Source organism: Camelus ferus, chromosome 11 (assembly GCF_009834535.1).
Source record: "Camelus ferus isolate YT-003-E chromosome 11, BCGSAC_Cfer_1.0, whole genome shotgun sequence".
NCBI lineage: Eukaryota > Metazoa > Chordata > Mammalia > Artiodactyla > Camelidae > Camelus > Camelus ferus.
This window is the reverse complement of record NC_045706.1, coordinates 4,274,866-4,290,164: the sequence shown is the minus strand read 5'-3', so window position 1 is coordinate 4,290,164 and position 15,299 is coordinate 4,274,866. Positions and strand designations below refer to the sequence as shown.

At 52.7% G+C, this 15,299-nt stretch overlaps 1 protein-coding gene across 2 annotated transcripts in view; it reads left to right on the top strand.

Moving 5' to 3' along the window:
- Positions 1–15,299, top strand: part of PTPRE (protein tyrosine phosphatase receptor type E) — a 146,850-nt gene that overhangs the window by 78,035 nt on the left and 53,516 nt on the right. The window lies entirely within an intron of this gene.

The window sequence follows — 15,299 nt, the reverse complement described above, 5'->3', positions numbered from 1 at the left end:
TGGTGCACGAGTTACTGCGCACCTGGTTTGGGTTCTGTTGGATTTAGGCCTCGGAGTGGGATTACTGCCGCCGGTTGGAGGGTTCCCCCAGACTGTCTTCCACAGCAGCACGCCGTTTCCCAGGCCCACCAGAAGTGCACGAGGGTTCTGGTTCTTCGTATCCTCACCAACACTTGGTTTTTTCCTGTTTTTTGAAGTGCAGTCATCGTAGTGGGCAGGAGTGGCATGTGACTGTGGTTTGGTTTGCATTTTCCTGATGATTAGCGATGTTCTTGTGGGGCCTTTGCGTGTCTTCTTTGGAGAAATGTCCACTCTAGTCCTTCATCTGGTTTTTGACTGGGTTGCCTTTCTGTTCTTCAGCTGTAAGGGCCCTTCGTGTATTCTGAGTACCAGACCCGTACCAGATACATGATTCGCAAATACTTTCTCCCGTTCTGTAAGGTGTGTTCACTTTCTTACTAGTGCCTGTGATGCACGGAAGCCCTGAGATGGTTTCAGGCGCAAACAGAGCACAGCAGTGAAAACTTGAGTCATGAAGGTGAACACCCTTCCCGTCTTGATCCCCTTCCAGGCCCTTCCTCGTGCGCAGAGAGAGAGGCTCAGTTAGATGCGACTGTGTCCAGCTTTTACGGCTCCTGGGAATCCTTGGCTTGTGGCCACATCATTTCAGCCTCTGCCTCCACCTTCACATGGTGTTAAAAAAAAAAAAAACTCAGTCTTTCCTTCCTGCTGTATGTCTCCTTTATGTCTACACAGAACACTTCACTTCTGACACTTCTGGTCACAAAACATGTGGAGGTTTTCCCCCACCAAGCAGTTCTTCGTGACAATAGCTGAGTGTCCTGCAAACTCAATTCTGACATCACCCAGAAATGGCATTAGGTCCCACATGTGAAGGGCTCAGTCCCACGAGGCTAGAGCTTCTGTCCCCGTGGGGTTGGGGGCATCACCCTCCTGGTCTGTGGGTGCGGTCACACCCCGGGAGCCCTCCGATCCCCGCACTACTGGGATTTTTATGGTGCTCCATCACATAGGCATAATCAGTTACTAACTTCTTCCCAGCCTTCTGCCTTCTCGAGAGGAATGGGGGAGGGGGCAGGGCTGAAAACTCCAAGCTTCCAATCTTGGCTTGGTCTTTCTAGTGACCAGACCCCATCCAGGAGCCCACCCAGAGTTGTCTCATTAGAGCAAAAGACACTCCCACCACCCAGGCATTAAAAGGAACCCTGTGTCAGGCAACTGGGGTCAAAGATCAAACATTAGAACGAAAGATGCTCCAAGTGTTCTTACCACCTAGGAAATTCTGAGGGCGTTAGGAGCTGTGTACGGGAAGCCGGGACAAAGATCGAGTGTATGTTCCACGTTGTAAATCACAGCATCACCCACGTCCTTCCTCCCTGTGTGCGCCTCTCCTTGTAAAGACACCGCTCATTAGATTTAGGGCCCACCCTGATCCCTCATGGCCTCACCTTAACTGATTGCACCTGCAAAGACCCGATTTCCAAAGAGGTCACATTCTGGGGTTCCAGGTGGGCGTGAACCGGGAGGAACACAGTCCGCCCAGTACAGCATCTGGCGCAGGTTGGCCGTCTGTCCTTTTCCACTGCAGGTCTTGGGGGCGGTAATGATACTGCTGGGTTTCCTAAGATCAAAGCTAGTCCGTGGACCCTCTCTCTGCAGTTCTGACCTCAGCTGGAGTCAGCATCCTCGGGGTCCCTGAGCGCACGTTCACAGACCACGGAGGAAGCAGATTCTCACAGGCAAGGGTAAACCTGAGCACAAGGATTTTACAGACAATCAACTCCTAGGGGCCCCTTAGGTACCTAACTAACTTTGACTTGAAAATCACCGCTTAATTTGTCTGTTTCCTCCGGTCTGAGCCAAACAGAAATCAGGAGTTGTGTAGTGTGTAGTCTTTCCTGCTTGCTGAATTGTTCCCACCATTTCTGGATGCAAAAGGGAGGCGGAGCGACACTGATGCTCTGTCCATGCAGACCACGGCTCCCAGGGCTCCCATCTTTTCTTTCTGTCTGCTTGACTCTGCCAGGCCTGGGAGACAGCAGGGAGGAGGTCAGCAAGCATTGGGGGGGGAGAACGGAAAGAAGGAAGCCTCCACCGGGGCATCGAGGGGGCCCTGCCGAGCCCCCGAGACGGCACCAAGTCCCATGAAAGAGTCTTTCACCAGAAATAAAGCATTTCTGTGACGGCTCTGCCCCAAAGCATTCTCCTCTCCGCTCCTTCCCTCCTTCTCATCGTCATCAGAGTTCAAATAAAAGGATGCTCTTTGCTCAAAAGAGACTCCAGTCCAGTGCCGCTGTGCTCGAAGCCATCAGCCTCTACTTGACCTGGACGTTTCTAAACAAGTCAAACACAAACAGATTCTCACAGCCCGTTTCTGGCTTCCTGTTACCTGACTTCCTAGCAGATTGTGACATCCATTTCCTTCGAGGTTTCTTTTTAATCCCTCTTTTTTTTTTTTTTTTTTTTGTAGCAGAACAAGAAATCTCTCTCAAAGGACATAAAATTCTGTGATGCTGTATTGATAACTATTTGAGGAGATGCAACTGATGTTTACAGAGAAATAGGTTGGGGAAAATAAAGGTCAACTCAACTTTCTGGCCATTTCATTCACTTGTCAAACAAATACTTACTAAGTACTCATTTTATGATGCAAGGACACGTTCCAGGTATGACAGATAAAGGGAACTTTCTGAGCAGACATGCTTGGAATCCCAGACCCACAAAATGCTAACATCTGTTAGTGCCAAAGCAATTCAAGGGTTTTTTTTTTCTTGGTGGGGGTGGAGTTAAAGTAAATATTTTCAGCAAGTGTTTGGAATTTACAGAATGTGTGTCCACCTGTCTGGAAAGGAAATGTTTTCCAGTTTCAATGGCGTCCCATGCTGGTCCTGATAGCATCTTGCAGAGTTTCAGAATAATTCCTGGGTCTGCTAAGCTCACTTGGAGCACAGAGACATGGTTTTGTAAAGTCTGGTTGTTTGAGACTGCCTGGGTTTGAATCAGGCTCTACTCTTTTATGTCTGTGTGGCCTTGAGCAGGTTACTTAACCTCTCTGGTCCTCAAAGTGCTCTGCCACAAGACAGGCATGATGAGAGCCTGGACTGTCTCAGAGAGCTGCTGTGAGGGTCAAGCATGTTTACGTATAGAGTACACGGACCCACGTCCTCAGCCAGAGTGAATGCCCCATAATGTCACCATCACCATCAGCATTGTCACTTGTCCCTCCTCTGCACAACTCACTGTGCTTCTGGAAATGCCCACGGCATCCAGGAGGTGTGCTGTCCTGGCAGGGTCCCGGGCGTCCGGTGAGAGCCAGGGCCCAGCCGCGCTCTGTAAGTGCTGCTGGTGGGGGTGTGAGCCCGACACTCCCCTGTCCCGGGGCCGCCGGGTCGTTCCGCGGTTTGTGTCTCGGGGGCTGAAATCTGACGCCTCTTCTAGGCTTCCTTCCCCGACTCAGAGCAGCGGCCTGCAGTAAGAGAAGTAGGATTGATTCTGTTGCTTCTCGTTCAGTTGCCTTTGAGTCGAACAAATTTTAAAGTGCTTACTCGCATTCCAGAAAGGGCGCGAAGGGCTCTCTTCTGATCAGAGAGGGAAGGAGCTGGCCCGGGGCCGCTCAGCCCGTGGCCGGAGCTCGGGTCACCCTGAGCTGGTGGCCCAGGCTCTTCCCAGTACTTTCTGTGCTTCCAGGAGAGCAGCTGTGATTTAAAGGATACTGAAGGGAATTAACTCATTTGGTGTTTTAAAACTTGGGATTCTCCAATTCCCTAATTGTTGAAATGCCATTAATTCACTTGAGAGGCGGTTTCCTCAGCACGTTTCTCTTGGGTCAGGTCCCATACTAAGACACCCAAATTTCTCTCTCGTGTGAGCAAGGTGACCTCACCTCCGTCCGGCTCTCCTGGTCAGGTGGGCACACAGTGGGTCATCCAAGCCCTGATGCTTTGACAGAGAAAGAGGCCACAATTGAAAATGAGGCTGGCAGCGGTCATAACTGAGACCGCCCTGGGCAAGCAGGGCGTGTGGTCACTCTGCTCACAGTCACCATGGGCATTCATCAGGCAGCCCCTAGGCACCAGGCCGGCTGCTGGTCCTGAACCAGACCCACGTCCCAGCCTGGAAGCCCAGTGGGTTCGCAGCCCGAGCACATCTCTCCCACTCCTGGCCTCGTCTGCACCTCGCATGCAGATGACTTCCCACCTGACAGGCGAGCTCTCGCCGGAAGGGGCAGGGCTGGGGGCTCCCAAGGCACGTTCTTGCTGCTCGCTCAGCCGGGAGGCAAGGGAGAGCTGGGCACAGCTGGGTTTGGGAACTGACATTTTTCCTTTGAGGAACAAAAAGCCACTCCCCATCCCTGGGGCACAGGAATGGTCCCCACCCCTTGCAGCGCCTGGCCTCCCTCCTCACACAGTCCCCCTCCCCCTCCTCCCTGCCCTCCGAGGCTCTCTCTCCCTCTCTTTTTCCCAAACACAAATGTCAAAGCACTTGTCATCAGTTGCTTTATTAAATAACTGATAACTGATCCATTAAGTGGACGGCAGGCCACAGGCCAGCCTGTCCTGGAAGTCTTCCGTCTTAATTAATTGCCACTTCTGCCCTTGTCCACCACTTTATGTGAACATACTTTGAGTTATGGTTCCCAGGATAATTAATTTTAGCATGTATGGGAGAATCACTGCGGTGGGAGCACGGCCGATTTCCTGAACGTGGCATGCGGTTTGCTTTATAGTTTCTGTCATTCAGGCGAGGTTCAAGTGTTAAATTTCTTGACTGAGGTAGAGATAAAGTATCCACAGATTATAACTAGAATTCCAGGCTGGGAAATAGGTGTGAGGGTGCCGAAGCAGGAGAATTCAGATGCATCCCACAAGGCTGGTTGCTAATCACTTCAGCATATGAATGGAGAGAAAAATTATTAGAAAACAAGTAATTGTCTTGTTGTTTGGGGGAGTGCAGGCGCCCGTTTCTGGAGTGATCCTGGAAGAAGGCTGAGTGAGTGAGAGCCTGACCTTACAGAAGGTGGGAGTGGGGAACATTCCGGTTTGGGGTCTGGGAGCGCCAGGCAGGTGCAGCTGGACGTTTCTCTGGCCTTCCCGCATGCGCCACCTGCTGGTCGTCCCTGCGATTGCACTCAGGTTTCTGAGTGCGACTGCGCATGCGTAGAGGCAGGGGCCCGCCCCCGCCCGTATTCTTGATGCTTCCAACTTCAGGTGCAAGTTGAGCTGTAAAAAAAGATTGAAATTATAATCCTTGAATCACTTGAAGGCCCCTTGTTGGACAGTCCTATTCGTCTGGGCTTCCTCTTTCTAACTCCACGCTCATTTTTATGTCTGTCTGCCCCACTAGGTTGTGAGCGTCCTAGGGGTGCCCTGCACCCACAGAGGGCACCACGGTTTGCGCAGCCCCAGGAGGCTCTCAGCAGCCGTGGGTGGGTGCTTCGAACTTGCCAGCGCAGAGGCCGCACCCAGAACGCGGAGGGGTGGGGCTGTAGCTGCCCCTTCCCACCTGGTCAGAGCAGAACCTGGGCCAGAGAGTTCACTTGTGTCCCCATGGGCCCTAACAGGCGGGCGCTGTGCCCCCAGATCACAGAGGGGGAAGGAGTTTCCAGAGGCAGGAGACTTGGCTGGGGTGACAGGCGGAGGAGCCCAGGTGTGATGCAAGCTCCACCTGTCGCCTGTTGGGGCCCTTTCCACTAGGCTGGCTGCCTCCTGGGGCCTCCCAGCAAGTCACAAGTGCTGTTCTGGGATAATTGCCATGTGGTCACTCAGGAGCCAAGCAGATTCCTGGCCAATAAACCCAACTTCTCTTTGCCCTCTGCCCATGACAGCAGGTGCAGGTTCTCCAGGAACCCGGCAGTCGAAATAGCCACTGCTACCTTCTACCTTTGCTGAAAACCCCAGGTAAAGCTCCTCAGCAAGGGAGAGACCCCAGCCTCAGGGAGGGGCTGGCGCATCGGCTTCTCCCGACAGCCATGCTGCTAACATCCGGGTTTCTGCTTGATTCAGGAGTCCGGATGATGCCCGAGGCGTGGGAGAGGCATCCTTTCCTGCCCGTGGGGGCTTCCCAAGGCAGGCATGGGCTCTTAGTCCCTGAGGCTTCTTGAGCACCCAGGACATACATGCTGAACGCAGGAGTGAAGCAAACTTTCAAATGGCCCAGCTCAGTCACCCCCCACTCCCACCTGGACCCACTGAAGTTCTTTCGAGGGGCGGGCTGGTCCCTGGCCAGGGCAGAAATCCCTCGAAGGCAGCATCTCTGTCTAATCCGTAGATTAAACAAGGCCTCCTTCTCTGCTCTGTGTCCAGAAGACATTTAGTAAATATTTGTTGAATGAATAAACACATAGACAATTCTGTATTACTGGCTCCTGGCCGTACTAAAATCAACGTTTCTTTAAAATTTCATGAGTGCCCCAGTGTGAGAGCAAAACGTTTTAAGGGATAGGCATGAATTTTCTCTTAAAGAGAAGAGTATCTATTTATTAATATTCCCAAGGAGTAACTTTTTTGGTTTTCTGCTGCGCTGTTATAATTTTCCATAATTATGTTGTGTTGATTGTAGTTTACCGACAGAGCATCAATAAAGAAAAATGTAACCCTGGAACTACACTACTTAAAGCGCTTAACCTTACACTTAATTAGCTGAGTTGGGGGTGGCAGAGAGAATATTCTCCCCCAGAACTGTGAGGAGAGGAGACACGGAGTCCTCCTGCAGGGTCTGTGTGGTCTGAAGCAACAGCAGGCAGCGTCTCTCTTAGAAAACCTGTTGGGATAATTTAAAAGTGCAGGGAGAGTCACATTTCTCAGTGCCCCTGGGGGCTGGTGGCTGACTTTGGATGGAAGTCAACATGAAGAGAAAAGGAATCATGTACACAGGCAGCCCCAGTACCATTGCACAGTAGACGCCAGTAAGTAGCTGAATGAATGAAGCTCCAATGGACTTATGTAGGTTACACCCAATGACCTTGCTTCGGGCATGAAATGGGCCAGACCTTCAGAAGGGATCCTGGCCCCCGTGTCCCCACCGGATACGTAGTATTGTGTACCCACCATGTATAGTGTTGAGGTGTCCAGGGAGGGGCCGAAGCAGCTTCTTTGAGTTCTTAGTTGCAATTTGGGGGCAAATTTTTCTTCCAAAGAACCAGAGGTGCTAAATAATTCATGCACATTGTTTCCCAATTAACATTTTTCAGAAGATGCCAGCAATTCTTTGAAGTCTCTCCTTCTTAAGGGACAGCGACCCACTCTGTTGGGCTGGGCCAAGCTTCTGCCCTAATTAGACAGTTACACAAGAGACCTGAGTGAGGAGGGTGGATTTACTTTTAATAAAAGAAGATTAAAAACTGGGTATCTGCAGCATATTAAGAAGACTGAACCAAATTAAAATCCTCCCACAGCTGTGGATAGTCGTGGCCTGAAAAGGAAGTGTTTCACTTGGAATTACCAAAACTTCTTGCTTTGAGTCAGGAGAAAAATTCAGGCTCCCCCCAGCCTGAGTCTGGAATCATTTTGTTGGCGTTCTGAGTCAGAGTACTGGGGAAGGAGAGGCACTTTAAATCCAGACATCCGGGTGAGGTGTCCGTTTGTGGAGTGGCAGCCAAGGCTGAGTGATGAAGGAGGCGGAGTGGGGGCCACCACGTGGCTGCCCGTCCAGGCACTAGGTGAGGGACCAACCCACGCAGCCTGGCGGGAACTCAGGCCAGACCTGGTTTCCCAAGAGAAGCCAGATCTCCAGACTTTATGTCGGCTCTCCCTCTTTTTAAATATCTCAGACTAATTTAAATGCTTTTAAATCATCGTCGCACACCTACTCCTTGAAGCCAGCAACTCCACTTTTAGGCATTCATTTCAAATGAATGAAAAACACTTGTCCACAAAAAGGCTGGTACCCAAGTTCATAGCAGCTTTGCTCATAATAGCAAAAAACCTGGGAAACAACCCAAATGTGTATGAAGAGGAGAATGGGTAAGCAAAGTGTGGTAGTCGTGCAGTGGGAAATTCTTCAGCGGTGAACAGGGGTGGACCTTTGACGCCCACGGCAACGTGGATGAGCCTTGAATACCAGTTGAATTTAAGAAGCTGGACACACAAGAGTATTATGGTTCCATTTATAGGAAGCTCAAGGACAAGCGGAGCCAATCATCTCTGTAGATAGAAACCAGAGTCGTGTGTGCTGCTTGGGATGAGGGACGAGTGAGCAAGAAGGAAGTTTCTAGAAAAATGGCAGATGGTCTTCATTGTGACTGCATGGGGATATGCATCTGTCAAAGCTCATCAAATTATGCTCCAAAGGTATGTGCATTTGACTGCATATAACTGTATCTTTAAAAAAAGGAAAACTTTTAAAACATAATGCACATCAAACCTAGACTGTCTGCGGGTCGCATGGAGTCAGCCGGCTTGGATTTGCGACCTCCATGCTATGGGGAGTTTTTACCCTTGCATCAGCATCCCTGAAACCGTCAGCCCGCAGGTAGGGAAACACAGCCGTCACAAGCAGGTGTGACGTGGCGTAAGGGGGGCAGGAGGGACTGGCAGGAGGGACCCCTCGTCAAATTGCTGCCCACCCTGTGGCCCCTGCAAGGGTACCATTTGAATTTATTGCTATGATTGTGACTTTTCTTTGAATGCAGAGGGATGTGTTCACTTTGCTCAGAGCAAAGTGACAGTGGCACATGAGCCTTCTTTGAGTTCCTGACAAGGGGACCTGTGTCCACTGAGGTGCCTGTGCTGGCTGGGGTCTCAGGGGACAAGGACACAGGGCAGAAAGCCCACCTTTGCCCCAGATCCATCAGCCAGGTGCTGGGCGACGTCCCTCACATCCCTCCTTTACTCTGCAAGGGTTTAACCGGGAATGTGGGCGAGGAGGACGCACATCCAAGAAAATGGAAGGCAGACCTATCCAGGCACATCCATTGAGCACCTACTGTGTACTTGTTGGGCCATAGAACTGAAGGGGCTCAGGTGCAGGAGGGGAACAGACAGGGCAGTCAGCCAGGGTGCCTCGCAGTGAGCCCTGCTGGAGACCTATTTTGATTAGCCCACGAGACGGGAGATTCCACAGGCAGGACACTGGGAGATAAGACGCCGTACTGTGTCTGACTTAGAGGCAGAAATGCCACACAGGCGGGTTGATCTGCTGCTGCTTGTAAGGCCCCTGAGACAAGCAGCAGCCGGAGCCTGATGGTGCTTCCCATCCGGCCAAGAAGGATGGGGATTCAGATCCACAGACGGGACGCGGTGGGTCTAAGAAGTCACTCTCTTGTTCCCCACCCCAAAGCTGCGATCACCTCCAGAATCCACCTCCATCTGTCAATGCTCTCTGGAAATTCCCAGAACATACTCTCAACCCGAGGATAAGGGTGGAGGGCAGCGGCAGTCTGCGGGCGTGCCGGGGTGTGAGAAGCCCCCCAGTCCGGGGCCAGACCTGTGTGGGGCGGGCCCTGCAGGGAAGGCAGGAGGAGGGCCCCCTGAAGCCGGCCTTCAAGGCTGCCAAGGTCTTGATTTTCACAAAGTAGAAATCTTGATGCATCCTTCTCTTCAGTGGCTTCCACTGTCTCCAGGGTTGAGATCTGCCCTTCCAGTCCCCCGCCCCACTGCCCAGCAAACACGCCGGGTCTCTTGCTACCCAAAGGTATAGGTTACCTGGCTTTCACCCACCACCCCTGCTCTGCCAGGCAAACTCCTCTTGACCTTCAGCACCCTGATCCTAGCCAAGCTCTACAGGAATCTGTGCTCCTGGGCCCTGGGTGCTCTGCTTCCAGGCTGCCTGCTCACTGTGGGAGGTGCAGGGTGACAGCACCCACTGTGCCCTTGGAGGACCCCTGCCCTCTGCACGTGGGCTGCGAGGCTGGACTGTCTGGCTTTGCCCAAACTCAGAGTGATGGTCTCTGGGCAGGGACCCTCGTTACAAAGAAGCACCGAGAGTCTCCCTCAGGGAGATCAGGACTCTTTCCCTGGTTTCCAGAAGGCGTTGCTGGGAGGTGGAGGCTGTGTGTGCGTGTGTGTGTGTGTGTGTGTGTGTCCGCGCTTGTGGAGAAATTATGCTCGGAGGCAGGATAATTGATCGTTAGTAACTGACAGTGGCCCTTCCTACTGAAATGTCAGAATTTAAGCCGCACAGCGATGTGCTGTAGATGTGAGGGGTGCACACTTGTGCATCAGCAAATCCTCACTTTGCTCTCGGCGTGAGCACTACGTCTGGCAAGAATGCGGATCCGGTTTTTACTTGATTTTGATCTTGCTGATTGATCTCTTGACCCCAAGTTCAGATACATAATCAGATCAGAAATGCAAGCAGTTTTTTTCACTGAATTTCTGCCGTTTGGTCACCAACGACAGAAACCTGCTGAAGGGACAGGCCAGTGCGCTAAACAAGCTGCCTCGGTCTCACCACGGCGCAGTGTTTGGGCTTCAGAGCCAGGACAACTGGGTAAATCTGGAGCCATCCTTGCCTCGGCTGATGCTGACACGAAGCAACACGCTTGGTTTTGCACGGACAAAATGGCCAGTCACTTCTGCAGGTCCGCCCTGCTGTCCTCCCCGGGGCTGCCCCGCTGGGGCCTGTCCCTCTGGTTTCACGTGGGTCAGTAACCAAGAGCACCACATAGGACGGGCTCACAGCACAGAGGCTCCGGGTCCGTCCCGGGGGCCATGAAGGTCCAGCCTGGGGCCCGCAGGGGTGATGGACTCTACTGGGAGCCACGTGATTTGATGGGAGGTGAAGCCACGCCAGCCCTGCCTCCCTGAAGGAGAGCACTTGTGCACGTGCGTCTAGTTGCTGCAGGTGCCGAGACCCCACGCCTCAGGTGCAGGGGCATCCGTCCGCCACGTGCTGCACTGCACCCCTCCCGGGGCGGGGCTGGGGTCCTCATCCTGTGAGCCTCCATGCGAGCAAACCCCGGCATGTTTGGAAAAGGCTCACTGAACGAACGGAGGCAGGTGGGGTTCAGTGGAATCTGAAGTACCGCGTCAGCGTGCCGCCTCAGGGCGGCTTCTGTGCCCGCTCTCCCAGGGCCACCTCCTCCTTCCCCCGGGGCGTGGGTGCTCGGGAACACACGCTGTTTCCAGAATTAGCCCGAGCAGAGCATTCGCAAGAAGGTAAGACTACCGCTACCAGCCTCCTCAAGCGTACGGCCCCTCCAAAGCCAAGTGTCATTCAGCGCTCCAAGGCCTGCTCCCGTCGGGGCCCTAGGTTGCACACAGGTCACTTCTGGTTTCACTGTGCTCGAGAATCTTGCCGCCCATCACAGGACCCAGATTGCCTGCTACAGCAGGGTGGGTAAAGGTCCAAAGACACCCTGGAAATTACTCTTGGGGAGAAACAAAGAAAGGAAAAACATGATGTTGGCGTTTCAAGTGTCTTACTGGATCTTTTCCCTTTTGATTCTCCTGAGATTGCTTTTAGGTGAAGGGTCACCGTTCTTTATTTGACTTTTTTGTCAATTCTACGTTTTTTCCCACGGGCTTTGATTTCCTGTGTAATCAGCCTCAATTTTCAGGAACAATCCTAGAATCTGCATTCAGTCATTGATCACTGGCAGAGCCGTGTGCCCAGGCGACTGGCGTATTTGCTGAGATAAATTAACCCACGGCTGCAGCAAGGGTATCTAAGCAGTTAGATGGAGGATGTTGGTTTCTGGTCCCTGGAGGCAGGAGTGGAAGTGCTGGTTTATTTATGGACCCTGTTGGAAGGACGTCACAAATTGATTTACTGCTACAGCCCAGATGAAAGGCAAATGAAAGTCACAAGGTAGAAGAAGTGGCCTTTACCTGAGCAGCCCCTTGAAGGTATTCTGACCGTATTCTGAAGCCCTGGAGAGTTCTTCACACACCTGGCGCACCTCCATCCCCTCCTCCGTCCCCTGGGGCACCCAGGGCACCTGCCCCCTGCAGCTGTGCTTCTCAGACAGGACCTAGATGAGACCCAAGTGAGGAAACAGGGCAGGTGAGGCTGCCCCCTGTGCCTCTAACAGCCTTCCTGCACTGGCAGGTGGGACTCGGAGGCCCTGCCTAGCATTCTTCAGGGTTCTAGTGAAACTCGGGTCCAGAAAAGGCGGCCAAGCAGGTTCAGAAGGGACGGGGCCTGTCCTCCCCTACCCTGGGCTGTCTCCCTGGTCAAAGGCCCAGGTTCCCACCAGATCTTCTCCCAGAAGCATCCTGACAACTTTCCTGGGTGGTGCGGACTCTGCCCTCCCCCTGCGCGCCCCGCCCCTCCAGGTGGTGCCCGGCCTGAGATGGCCTGACTCCCAGGAGCTGTCATTCAAGGTCAGAAAGTTGAGCAGACAAGAAGGCAAATGGATCAAAGACCACCAGTTGCACGTGCCCGCGGAGACCTCCAAGGCCTGGGTCCGGGGTGGAGAGAGCAGGCTGCCTAGGGCGGTGGCAGGGGCGGGGCCCTGGAGGTGGGTGAGACGCCAAAGTGGACGAGGATGCGAGTGGCATCCGCCCAGAGAGCCGTGTGGACAGGGCCCAGAGACGACGGCTGAGATGGACAGAAACCACCCCCGCTCCGGGGTCACCCTTCAGGGAGACGGTGGCACTTTGGGCGGTAGCACCTGGACCCCTCCGTGAATATTCACGTCCAAAGTGGTGAGAGTGAAAAGTAATCCGAGTGCCTTTCCCAGGGAGGAAGACCACCATTCAGATCTGCTGTGTGTAAATCAACGGTGCCCCCCGACCCCGGGCCATGCGACTTCTGCTTGAAAAGCTAACAGGAACTGAGAAGGTACTGGGGCCGGATCCTTGGTGCCTATTCACTGTTGTTTCCTTACAGCTGTAGACATTAATATGCTGTTTTCAGGGCATTTTTTTTCTGGATCATAAATAGTTACTCTGTAATAATAGTTTGGTTTTGGTAAGATCCAAAGACTGTCCCACCAGAGCTGCCTTACGGCTGAGGGGGTCATTTGTAATGAATGAAGGATTCGGTGGTGGTGTATCTTCTGTGCAATGACGACCAGCCACTGCAAGTGTAGGAAAAATTAATTATTGGTAGTTTCTGAAGCTCACGAACAACTGATAGTGAGACATCATTCGCACGCAGCGTTTGAGATTAGGCAGCCAAACCTTCATCCGTCCTGCTATTATAAGAAGGCTGGTTTCCTTCTCAATGAAATTCCAGCTGTAGTTTGTTCCTACCTTATTGGGCCTCAGTTGTAGAAACGTGGTAAGTTTTATGTTCTCTAATAGGTGATTGATCAAGGGCTTGTTGGTGTTCAAACAAATTCAAGTCTGGCTTTGGGGTTGGTTTGAATGAGATTTTGAGAAGCTTTCTTAGGTCTTGAGCTCTCTGTGGTTCTGTCATCTTTAGTGCAAAGGAGAAAAACATTCTTCTTACAGAGTAAACACTTCACCTTTTCTTCATCTTTAAGAGGGCAAGGTATATAATTGGAAATAAGCAAATGGGTGCACGGCCCATAGGAAATTGCAGTTACCCCTTAACAGAGTCACTGACGCGCCAGTGTTCTTCCCAGTCCTTCCTCGTGGCCTGACAGAGTGCCCCTCCCCTGTGCTGACCTGCCCGAGCGCCTGGCCCCGCTCAGTCGGGCAGGCAGGGAGCCCGGGGAGGACCAGTGCATCAGAGGTTGGGGCTTTACCTTTTTTGGGTGATTTAAAAAGAGTCTTTGATGCAGTCAATTTCAGCATGTAACTCACCAGTGTGCACAGAGGCCCTCAGCAGTGTGTGTGCAACAAAGCCCAGAGATGAAGTACAAAGCACCTTTCGTTCTCAGACACAGTGGGTTTCCTGGATTCTCCGAAGAGCAGTTGCCGCTCTGTTGCCGTGTCAGCATCAGAGGCAGGAGGGTCGGTGGAACTCCCAGCGAGGACACTTTGCTTGGGATTCTCTGCCTTTTCCTTTGATGGTGCCCCTCCTTTGCTCAGGGAAATGCCTTCTCCAGATTCTAAGCCTTTCACTAAGTGGGTAAGCTCAGCACACGGCCAGCTGAGGATGGAAAGATAGGTTTATTGCCCTACTTTATGGGTGAGTAAACTGAGACATCACATCCAAGCCGCCTGCTTCCCCCATCTCAATCTAATAACTTAAATTTCCAAGAAACCAGTCAAATTTGGGTAGAGGCGGAACTTGCAGGCTTCGTGTCTCCCCCGTGTATTCCCTCTTCCTTCCAGAATGTACCCGTTCATTCAACAAATCAAGCCATTCTTGTTCTTGAACCGTGTAAAGCTCAGTTTACAGGAGTAAACTGACGAGTCAGCAGCAGACTTGTGGGTGGAAGCCAGGTCCCCCGCCCCACGTCCCTGCACGTTCCCTGCGGGCCCGAGCCCCTCGCCCAGCCTCGCCCTGTCTGAATCCGTGCCCGGTTACAGGCGACTTCCACACGGCTTGTCTCATTTGAGCCGCTAACCTCATGAACACAGAGAAGACCAGCGTGACCCAAGGACAAGAGAGAAATTAAATGTCATGTACCCACTGCCCCATCACAGAGGACAAATTACCCACTTTTTGGGAAAAAGTTGATAAAGATCTATGTCCGATCACAATGACAAATTCTATGGACTTTATTAAACAGAAAGGTTCCTCATTGAGACCTTAGTTTCACTTCAGACAGTCCTCAAACCGGGCCTGTGATGTTTGGGACCAAACTCCCAGTTCTCCTGGGAAACTCTTAGATTCCCCGAGAGTCTCAGCTGAGGGTCTGGGGCCACCTGCGCCTGCGTCTGACAGCTGACCCTGTGTCTGCCGGGGCCAGGACAGGGCAGCTCTCAGGACCGTGGACTGGCCAGGGGTCCCCTTACTAGTGGCCATGGTAATAATGAGCGTTTGCGCAGTGGAGTTTCCTGCCCGCGCTGTGCAGATGGGGCCTCAAGTCTGGAAGGGTCCAAGTTGTCAGGACTCCGTTGAGACCCTGATTCTTGAAAATCTGACCCATCAGGTGAATGAGCTGAGCTTCTGCTGGGGCTTTCTAAAGGAGCATGAAAGTCAGCGCAACAACAAACTAACTCCCAAGCTGGACACATGGAAATCACTGCCGCCGGGGCCACTGGAGGAGAAGGGACATCAGCAATTGTGCATGGTCACAGCTTCCACGGAGGGAGGACTTGCGCCCCCTGGGGACCTGGGGACCCTGGAGCCAGCCCTGCTGGTTCCCGTGGCCTCATAGCAATTGGCCACCCCTCCCCTCCCCTCCCCTGGCTCCCCAGTTCCTCCACCTGTCTGACTCTTCTGGGAAGTCCTCTTGGCCTTCTCTCTGGGAGCCTCTAGGCATCAGTGGTCCCAGCGTTCACTCGATGCCCCCTTCTCTCTCTTTCGCTTTTCTCAGG